Genomic DNA, 10,713 nt, shown 5'->3' with positions numbered 1-10,713 from the left:
TGAACTAGGAGTATTAGAAAAATTCCTTTGGAACCTTCAGATGACTGGAAAGAAATGTGCCTGACAAAACTGTCCTGAAGTTGTAAAGAAACCCATCTTTTTCTACAAGAAATGAATGACCTACTGCTGTTGGTGGTTGTCATCTCCCATAGCTGTGGGATGGCATATCAATCACAGGCATCCACCCTGCAGAAAAGTGGACAAAGAAAGGTAATACTTCGTAGTAGCTTCCCTCGTGACAATAAAAAAGAGCTCCTTTGAAACTCAGGAGAGATGCTGAGGCTACAACTCTGTAAAGAACCCTTGGAACAGCGGGAGATGTATGGAGATGTCATCAGGTCAGCTTACTTAGGACCAACACAGGAACAGGACAAGGGGATTTCACCATTCACTAGGTCACCCCATAACACTCCCCAGGTTCTTCACTCTTTTCAGTCTTCCTAGATTATATCCCAAAGAGATAAGAGCCCACGTCTGAGCCTGCACTGTTTTCCTGGGTTCAATTTCCAGAGGGTCTGCTCTAGGATGCTTCCCCTAGGGCACTGAGAAGGGTGCTTCCACGTCCTGAACTAGCTGCATAACTTCAGTTTGCTGCTTAGCAATGAAGCGTTCCCCTCGTGCAGACAGATATGAGTTAAAAATGCACAAAATCTAATGTCATTTTTGTGCAGAACTGAAAGTTGAAAAAAAAAAAAGCTAAATTCTTCTTTGGCCTCGGTCTTACCTATGCTGGTTGGTCCTTGTGCAATCTCTGCAGAATTACACCACAGTAAGCCAGAGCAGATGGGAGACCCTAGCCTCTCCTGTTCTTTTAGAGATAATACACAGTCATAAAACCGAAAAATAGTATCCCTGCCACCTCCAATTTCCACAAGGTATTGGGAAACTTTCTGATCTGAGATGCAAAGTGGAAAGCTGTGGCATTTTCACCGACTTTCCTGGAGCTGCTCCCAACCCATACTGTGGTAACAGATTGCCGACTCAGCTGAGATCAGACTTTTTTTTCCTCTAGCCAGGCCTCCCATTTCAGTGGTTGTGGAGAGAAGGTGGCAATCTGTGTCTTTTCCTGGAAAAGTTATTTCCTCCAGGTAATGGTATTGCTGCAGAAGTATAGCCTTGCATCTTTTATATACTTCAGGAAATTCTTTATTTGTAAGAAGGGCATATCTAAAACTCAGACACCTTTGAGGAGCTACAAATTGCCAATTCTCCCAATTTTTATCATAAGTTTTGTGATATTTGAGGCTTTTTCCTCAAAGTACCAGCTTCTGGAGTGATGTGATTACACAAGAAGCTCTCATTTTTCTTTCACTTAAACAAAAAGGCAGTAATTTTCTTGCTCTCATGGCTGCAGAGGGAAGGCTTAAAAATATAACCTGAGCACACTGCGAAGGCTCAGAAAACAGAAGGCAAAGCAAAATGAGTTGAACATATATTCTCTTCTAAACTTTATAATTAGAAGCCCATGTCATTTTTTTATTATTATTTTAAGATGTGACTCATGATTTTTAAATTATTTGATTTGGCAATACTGTATAGATTGACTATGCTCTTGGATAAAATTCTTTGTCACGCTAAAGGCTGAACTGAGCCAAGAGTAAATTCACTATAAACAATTACATATATTGTCTATTCTTGGCTTTTTTAAAACATCATCTACTCTTTACAAAAACTCTATAACACAATGAAGACTAATGGAAAAGTATAGCTTTCATCCCAGCCAAGCCCCAGTATATGAAAAATACAAAAATTGAAAGGCCCGACAGAAAAAGAAGCTAATAAAACTTGAAATAGTTGAGATTTATTTCTTTACAGTGTAACTTCTCCTATACCCACAGGACCACATTCTGTTCTGGGTTACACTAGGGTAAATCCAGAGTAAATCCAGTAAAATAATCTGACTTTATTGGCCACAACTAATATATTTTGCAGTGAATTGATATCAGTTCTGCTGGGTGTATTTGTCATTCCATTTCTAGTTGCAGCATTTATATCAAAATCTAGTAAGAACAGTGTGACTGGGGAATTGAGGAAGTACTAACATTAAGCCTGAGTGCGCAACTTCTGTTTGACTGATATCCCTTCTGTCCTGCTTCTGATTATTAATTCTGAAGCCTTTAATGATGTGATCACATACTTCCCCCAGGATCATCTACCTCTCTGAGTAACAGATCGCTCTGCTTGGGGTAGGTCTGCAGCAGGAGAGATTCTTGACTTCCAGATCTCTGTTTCATCTTAACCTTAAGAGGTGCTTGGAGCTACACAAACCGCGTCCAGCTGAAAGTAGGTGAGAATGGGGTGTTTGCATACCCAGCTGGTAAGGAGTCCAAGATTGCAAAGAGAGTTTACCATGTTCTGCTTGAAATACCTTGAATGAGAAAGAAAAGCACATGGCCTGAAAAGAAAAAAAATGATCCAGGAGGCAACCTTGTAGTTTTCTGATCTATAATCAGAGGGTGTTACCCACTGCTCTTGGCAAGGTCTTTGCAGGGACAGATGTACTCTATAATCAAAGTTAAAAGACTGATAATGAAATTTGTTTCTGAAGCCCCACATAATTTCCCCAAAATAACAAAGCAAAATGAAACCCTTTCCAGGCTGATATGAAGATGAACTTAATGTTTGTGAAGCCCTCCAAACCAGCAGTGATGAGCACTGGAGAAAATTTTAGGGCTTGAGCTACCGTATCGCCAATATAAAGCGAGGGGAGTAAAAGTCTTAGATGTTAACTCTCACACCCTCCAACTCCAAGAGCACTCATCCCTCAAACTGCCCTTTAAAATCCTGGTTACTTACTAAAAATCACCTGGATGTGATTCAAAGGGCAGAAAAGAAGGATGTGCCAGAGGAAAAAAAAAAAAATATACGGCATCCTTAGCTAGGAGGAAATAGATGGTCTTTAAAACAAGTCTGTATAACATGCAATAAAATGTGTAGGGGACAACTCATTAAATGCTGCAGATAAAACAAAATGACTAAGGGATCCTCTGCCTCTCTCTTGTACCAAAGAAATTTGAGTCCTTTGGAAAAAAATAGTATCCCATTAAGAGCTGCCTCATAATGCAGTCTTTATTCTGTCATTTTTCTGAGTCATCTGAATTTCTGAATCACCTGAACTTCAACCTCATTGTCACTTACACGTATAGATTTCTATTTTGGGGAGTGGGGAAGGAGTTTTAATACTTTTTTCTTTTTTTGATGTGGCATCTGGAATCATTCATATCCTCATGCTCAGGAAGAGGTGACTCTTTAGATCCACTCCACGCACTTCTGCTGCTTGACCTAATGGAATATCTGCTCACAGTACTACAATGCCCTGTAGTCTGGATGCGAGAGCACCTACCCTGCCACAGCTTCACAGCTATTCATTGACAACGGAACAGGGAGGCTCAGCAGCCAGGCTGCCTGTCCGTGCTCTGATGGGGGGATGTCACACACCTTGATGGGCATTCCCCTAATACAGACCTTTCTGCATCCCTGCCCCATTCTTTTCTTTACATCCTTGGCTTACTCTTGCGCTATTCACTTTTCCCACTGTTTTCACTTCACTCTCCATTGCTCAGGGATCTCATCCTCATCCCAGCTCCTCTGATGACCTACTTGCAACCTCCATCTCTGGATTTTCCATCCAAGTACAGTTCTCAATGACTTTTCACCAAGGACAGCTGCCTTTCAATGAGGTTAATTCCTGTTTCTCCTCCCTATTGCTAATTTCCCTTTCCTTTTTCTCCCTCTCACCTCTAGGCCTATGCCCCATACCAGAGTACCATTGTGAAATCTTTGCAAAAAATAAAAAAATAAAAATATAAAAAGGAGGTTGTTTGTTGAAGACTGCCATGGTACAATCTGAGCTCTGACTTGGTGCTTGAACACTACAAGTACACCCTAACACAAGTATTGAAATGACACAAAAATACTTTCAGAAGTAAGGGTTAATATGGTTGCCTGTAATTCAGGTTCACAATTTCTGTAGCCCATTGCACAGTACACTTCACAGAACTTACACAACTTTAAAGTTATAGGAAGAAACCTGAAAGGCTGGATCCAAGAATTAAGAATGTTAACATGTGCTCCTCTCTGCCTAAGAAATCAAAGGAAGGGAGCTCGTTAGGTTGACACCATCACTCCTGGAGGTTCCTAGACTTGTTTTTACAACCCAAATGAAATAGGAGGAGTTGTCTGGTGAGGATATTTATTGGAAGTGAAGATATACAATGGAATGATTTGGTAAACCCAGGGGCTGAGTCCATCCTGTACCCTTAAAGAATCAGGCAAAAATCACCACTTTTCTTGTGGCATGGTTGAAGGCCTTTCCTCACTGAAGAAGATCAAGGATAACAGGTTTGGAAATCTAAAATTCACCTAATTTCTCAACCAAGAAAAAAAGAAGAAAAAAAAAAAAAAAGGATGATTTTACTATGAAGCTTTAGGAAAAGACACAACTTGCAAGTAAAAGGGTCAGAGAAAATATGGCATATCATGAAGCCTTCACTGATAGCAATAACACACTTAATACATCAGTGTCAAATGTTTATGTCCTTGGTGTATTCTAGTAATAACTTATGTAAGACTGTTTTTTTCTCTAAGCTTATGTGTCTCTTTTCCCACAGTTCACAGAAATGCTGCAGTCTAGAATAAAGTTTGGAGGGGACAAAGACAAAACAAGACTGACTAGATAAATTATTAGGGATAGACTGGGATGCTGGGACTCAGAGGTAGGTGCTGCAATCTCTGGAACAGAATTTTCCCTCACAGTTTCTCCTCCATCCTTTTCCCTTCCCTCAAGGATCTCTAATTATTTCATGCAGCAGAGAAAAGCTTCAAAAGGTTTGCGGGGTCCTCTCTTCCAGCATAGTTGCAGCTACGCCTGGATGCTCTGCTGATGGGCAGTAGGTGAATGGATCTCTTTGTCAAGTGCTCTAACCCCTGTCTCTTGTCTCATCTCCAGCAGCTGACACAGAAACAGCAGAAACAACAACAGAAAGACTGATGCAATAGAGCCAAGTTTCAGACATCTGGCTCCAGTTTGAATTTCAGACGGAGAAAGGCACTGCCTGGTGGCATGCAGTGAGATGTCTATGCCATGGGAAGGGGCAGATCAGAGGGGCAGATCAGGGGCTTTAGGCAGATGGTCTCTTGAAAATGTATCTGTGGCAGCGTAAGGAACTAGCTCTTTGCCCTTCTGCTACTTCTCCTGGTCTGAAAACCACTGCTTTCCCCTAGCAGAGCTGGCAGAGTTGCTCATGATGTAGCTCATCTGCTTCAGTGCAAAACCCACCTGGTCTGGCTTTGCTCTGGAGTGGATGAACCACATTGCAGTGACAACAGTGATCTTGGGGAGAGACCTGGCAAACAGTTGAAAAGACGATCAAGTCCTAAATTGCTGCAGCCTCTTCTGAAGTGATAGTGTGCATCTAAGGATGTCTTCTCTTTCCAGGGCCTCCTTTGGACTGCTTTAGGTAAGCGTCACTTCAGCGTACTGGTGTTTGTGGATCCCCTCCCGACGCTCCCTTACCATCTGCATGTGCCGGGGCACCAAGGGAGCTAACACAGACCCGTGGGTTCTGTGGCTGGTGTGTATCTCTGTGTTCTTAGGACCACAGCTGTAGGACAGTCCTCCCTTCACAGGGAATAAATGTACTAACAATTTGAAGCCACTAGTAAAAGACAGGAAGGAGTCGTTTACAAAAAAGGTAAAAAATATACTTTTCCAATAACTTGTAGGATAGGGATTTTTTCTCATATCAATCTTACCACAAAGTTAGTCAGGCTTAGCCAAGAGCCAGTTGTTCCTAAAGGGAATATCCTTTAGCTAAAATATTGTTGTCTGTGTTACACGATGGTCCAAAGAATCATTTTAAATTTGCCTTCAGCAAACAAAATCCAATAGCGGCAGAAAGGTGTGGAGAAGCCAGCTGGTGCCTGCCCAGTCCTCACGATCTGCAGACACGCGCCAAGCCAGCAGACTGCCTTTTGAACCTGGAATGTTTTTACTATCGACTGACTTTGTTTTTGTACTGTCTCCTGCCTCCCTCCCTCGTTATCACTATGGTGACTACCATATCACAGCCTGTCTCGCAGCCGTTGAAACCGTCTCTCTCTCTCCCTCATTCATCTTTTCTTCCTTAGCATCCTTTTTCCCTTCAACCCAACCCTGCCCTTTAAATGAAAGGATCGGCTCTGGACCGGGGCTGAAGTCATCTCAGCTGTCCAGCCTGTCCCTGCTGCGTGCTTGTCTCATCGCTCATCAATCATCTCCTGAACTACTTCAGTTTGCCAAGCAACATTTTAAGGCAAACCAAAATAAGCAGTGGTTCACCTTGAAGCACACACTTCCAACTGTGGCAGCCAAAGAGCTGACTGACAAGCAGCTGTACAACAAAAGGGAGGCGAACAAATGTCCTAAGGTAAACTTTCCCTTCTCTTACTACAGACTCCTCTATAAATACAGGTAATAACTGCTCATCCATCTTCCCCTTATTGATTTAATCTGATGTCAAACCCACCTTTTCACACGTTCTGGAAGAGATCCTGTTTTCCTCCACGTGTCACCTCGCATCACCTAGCACAGCGGCTGAGAGGAGCAGAGTTCAGGAATGACAACGAGCTGTGCTCTTTCTGATGCAAGACACAGCCCCAGAGGCTCGAAGGTGCTAACTCAACTCCAACTTGTTAAATGAAGTCCGAGGCTTCAGACAGCATCTCAGGCTTGTGTGTTTGCCTTAATGTATCGAAAGAGAGAGAAAATATTAAAAGCATCTGAGACGCAAAGGATCAAGTTAGGCTGTTATTTTTAACATTGCTTATTCCATTTCCAATTACCTTTTATCCCAATTTCCTATAGAAATGAGGCTTATGAGATCAACCGGGCAATGCATGCCTCTCCCCACCATCTTCTTTCCCCCATCAGCCAATCTCAAGAGAATTTAATAGAGAAAGTAGAGCTCTTCCGAGATAATTAAATTCTCACAGGATTTATAAAAGCCAGTGGCCAGGAAGCAGAGTGTGGTTTGAACCTTCCCAAGTTGACCTCTGGTGCTTTTTCTCCCGTCACCCAGTTTTTAGAATATCACTTAGCTTTAAAATACTGTGTGTGAGGAATGCTGTCAGGGAGAAGAAAGGGGAATTGGAGCGCTTGGGGAAGCGGAGTGCTTTGGTGGGCACACACAGAGTGCGTTAGCTCATGCTACATGCAATAGCCACCCAGTGCCACCGTGGTAAAGGCCGAGCACAGGAGCCCTCCCGGCTGTGTGCAGACAGCATGCCCAAGGAAGGTGGTAAAGGGATGAGGGCAGGTTAATGCAATGCCAAGAACACAGGGAAAAAAAAGGAAACTTCTCGTGTAGCTCTGTGGCTGCAGCCATGCCGCTGTGAATGATAAGCTTCTGAGTGGCACGGCTCACGGTCCAGGCAAGGACTGCCCAAACCCTGCTCTAAAGGTCTGAAGTCTGACTTCCATGAGCCAGAAAAGGAGATTGGACATTAGGGGACATGTCATCCTGGAAATGTCTAAATATAGCTTTACATTAGATGAACACGGGGTGCTGACAATGACTGCCACGAACGTGCGACCTTAGTATAAGGATGAAGAATTAATCAATTAAAAATGCATGATAGGAGCTAGCGGGCAATGCGGGAGTGCAGAAAGGACTGAGTGAAAGCCAGCAAGGAGCAGCTGTAGCCCAGTTCTTCTGCCTTCAGCGGCTGTGCTGTGTGGTCCCTAGTACCAGAGTCACATTGGCTGTCCCACCCCTGTGCAAAGAGCCGAGGTGAGCCCCGAGCTGTCAGGAGCTGCATGAACGAGCTGTAGTCCCCATAGTGAAATGGCAGCCAGCAGAAAAAAGAGGTTCCCTAGTGGACTATGGTCAGCTGGTAAATGGCCAGCGGTGGAGGAGCTGGTGGGTCCCATCTCTGGAGCACGGCCAGTTCTGGAGAGTCTGCTGTGGCTAACGGGGAGATGCGAGGCCTTGAGAGAGCACCCGCCATGGGGGCGTGGGGCGAGGAGTCTCCCCCTTCCCCTGGTGCTCCCCTTGCACAGTTCCCGTTCCCCACTGCCACAAGCACAGCTCGTGAGGCCCCCAAAGAGAAGAACGCTCGTGGTAAGGGAAGGGATGGGTTAAAGAGGAGGAGGAAATGACAAGACAATCTCAAGAGAAGCCTGGAGCAGCAGAAAAACAGGGAAGCCGTGAAGTTCAGGGATGATGGAAAGAAGGAAGAAAGCCAGCCAGCTGAAGGCAGCAGAAAAGCGCTGGAGAGGCCAGGGAGGCAGGACGGCCAAAGAACATGGAAGAGCACAGTATCATTTATGCTTTATGCAGAGATAACAGAAGACCTGAGTATAATTCACTTAAAAGTCAATACTGCCCTTTACGTGATAGGAACATAGATCTGCAGAGAAACAGGCTTCATTATTTTTCCTGCTTACAGAATGACCTAATATCGGGGAAAGCCACTCTTTGGCTGGCTGTTATAAGGTACTGGAGGTGACAACAACTGTCCGCTTTGGCGAAAAGGGAAAAGGTTATTTTAAATGGGCCAGAGCAGACATTGTTTTCTTTTGTTCCTCCAGAGGAAAAAAGACAAGAGCACACAAATGGAGAGAGAGAGAGAGAGAGGGAAGAGCTGCGGAGACAGAAAACACAGCATCTGTTTTGGTGCCGACTCTTCCTCTCCATCTCATTGTGAAAGAAAGGGCACAGCACGCAGTCTTATCATTTCCTTTGAGATGATTTGTTCCAGTTTTCAGCAGTTCAGGGCACAGCTCAGCCTGTCTGAGCACCCTCACAGCACTGTAACAAAAATACAGTCATGGGTCTGGCTGATCCAGACTTTGAAACAGGGGCACGAGGAGACAGAGGAGAGAGGAAGAAATAAGCAGAGAGAAAAAGAAAATAACACGTATAAGTCCACCCTGGTGGAAATTAAGATTTCAGCCAATTCCTTTACCTCAGTTTCCCTGCCTAAATCATTTTTCCAGAAGCAGATGGAAGAAACCCATCAATAACTCAGTGGATGCTGGGGTTTGAGAAGAGCCTGGGCAGGCCAGCCCAAATAGCAAGAACCTCTTCAGCAGTCTGTCCTCCTCACCCTGTGCCTGCTGCAGACCCCAGATGGGCAGAAAACCCACTCTCCCATCATTTTATCCTGTATTAATGACCTTTCAGTTTGCCACACTCAAATTTAGTGAACCCCTCAGCTGTGAACCCTGTGACAATAGGTCTTCTGCTCCAATCTATTCCATTTATTTTAAATATTTTTATTACTTTCATCTTTTAAAAAATAGTACATGATGCACTGAGTTGAACCTTGTATTACCCCAGATAATTTAAAGGTGTTGCTTTCTGCATCTCTACCCTGCTTTATTAAAACAAAATCTGCTTTAAGTTAACAGAGCAGACCGCAAAGGAACTCCTGCACATCCTCCCATCCCCTACAAAGGGAAGGGGCTTCAAGAAGAAGGCTGCTGCATCCCCTGCCCAGCACTGCAGTGCTACCCCAGCCTTTCCCACCTCCACATTCAGAAAAGGGCACTTCTGTGTTTCCTGCAGCACCCCACTGCAGCGCAGCTCTCTCCGTGCCCTGCAGCACAGTGGGCTGGCTGCTCACAGAGAGAAACCAGCCCCACCACTGAGGGGTGGAGGTTGGCAGGGCCCTCTGGAGGCCACCTGGTCCAACCCCTGGTCAAGCAGGGCCACCCAGAGCAGGCAGCACAGCCCCTGGAAAGGGTCTGAGGAGCCTCAGAGCCCCTCATAAACCAGATCAGAGCCTTGGCCCAAACCAAGGGAGCACAGGAGAGGCACTGCAGAGCGAGGTTGTCCCCTGGGAATGCTCACAGGCTCTGCCAAGTTCACATCCCCTCACCTGGAATCAAGGAGAACACAGCTGCCAGGACATGGCTGTTGGGTTGGATCCTCTTGCAGGCGGGTTGGATCCTGCTGTCGCTTCCATGGCACACATCACACGGGTGTCCCTGAGGGAAGAGCACAGACACAGTCTCAGCATCACATTTTCAACTCTAAGGCTGGAGCACCTCCACGCACACGGAAACATCAGGTGTCCAGCAAATTCTCAGTTTGAAAGCCGAGGTGGTCTTTTGGCTAGGTTTTAGCTCAGGAAGGATTTCCAGGATCGTGGTTTCCCACTTACCCAGTGCAGATCTGCCGCTCGCTGTTTGTGTGCTTCCTCTGCAAAGTGGGTAGCAGCACCTGAGGAACCACCTGCTGCCTGTGGGGGATACATATTTCTGTGTCGTTTTCTTATTCAGTTGTTATGTGACAGGCTGAGGATCCCAGTTGTTAATTCTCCTCTCCCTGTTTCTTACCGTGGCCAGTCCCACCTGAGTCATGCCAGCAGAAACATATTGTAAAAGTACAAATGTGAGAAAAAATGAGTTGTTAAAATGTTGGCCCTGAAGTACTGAATGAAGCAAAGAGAGCCTCCTGAGAAAGCCTGCTCTGCTGTGTTTTATTAAACAGAAAGAACTTGGAGACACCAGAGAGCCAGCTATTTGCCCAGGTCCCAGCGAAGAGATTTGATTTTTCATTTTCTCTTGCCTCTGCTCCCTCAACTTGCCAGGAAGGGAGGAGGATATAAACGTCTCTCTGGTTTGGCAGGAGGGCCCTGTTCAGACCCTGACCAGGCTGCTGAAAACTGAGGAGGCTGCTGGCAGGAATCTGCATCTTAATTTTATTCCAACAAAACTTAAAAAACTAA

General features: G+C 45.0%; 1 long non-coding RNA gene across 1 annotated transcript; it reads right to left on the bottom strand.

Annotated features, from left to right (window-relative positions):
• Positions 1-4,522: 4,522 nt before the first annotated feature.
• LOC136790989 (uncharacterized) lies at positions 4,523-10,296 on the bottom strand. The gene is made up of 3 exons (XR_010832017.1): positions 10,147-10,296; positions 9,862-9,970; positions 4,523-6,721 (listed from the first exon to the last, which is right to left on the bottom strand). It is a non-coding gene; the product is annotated as an uncharacterized lncRNA (long non-coding RNA).
• Between the last annotated feature and the right edge of the window lie 417 nt (positions 10,297-10,713).

Source organism: Anser cygnoides, chromosome 5, assembly GCF_040182565.1.
Source record: "Anser cygnoides isolate HZ-2024a breed goose chromosome 5, Taihu_goose_T2T_genome, whole genome shotgun sequence".
NCBI lineage: Eukaryota > Metazoa > Chordata > Aves > Anseriformes > Anatidae > Anser > Anser cygnoides.
The sequence above is the reverse complement of the archived record's forward strand: the minus strand, read 5'-3'. Positions and strand labels throughout refer to the sequence as shown.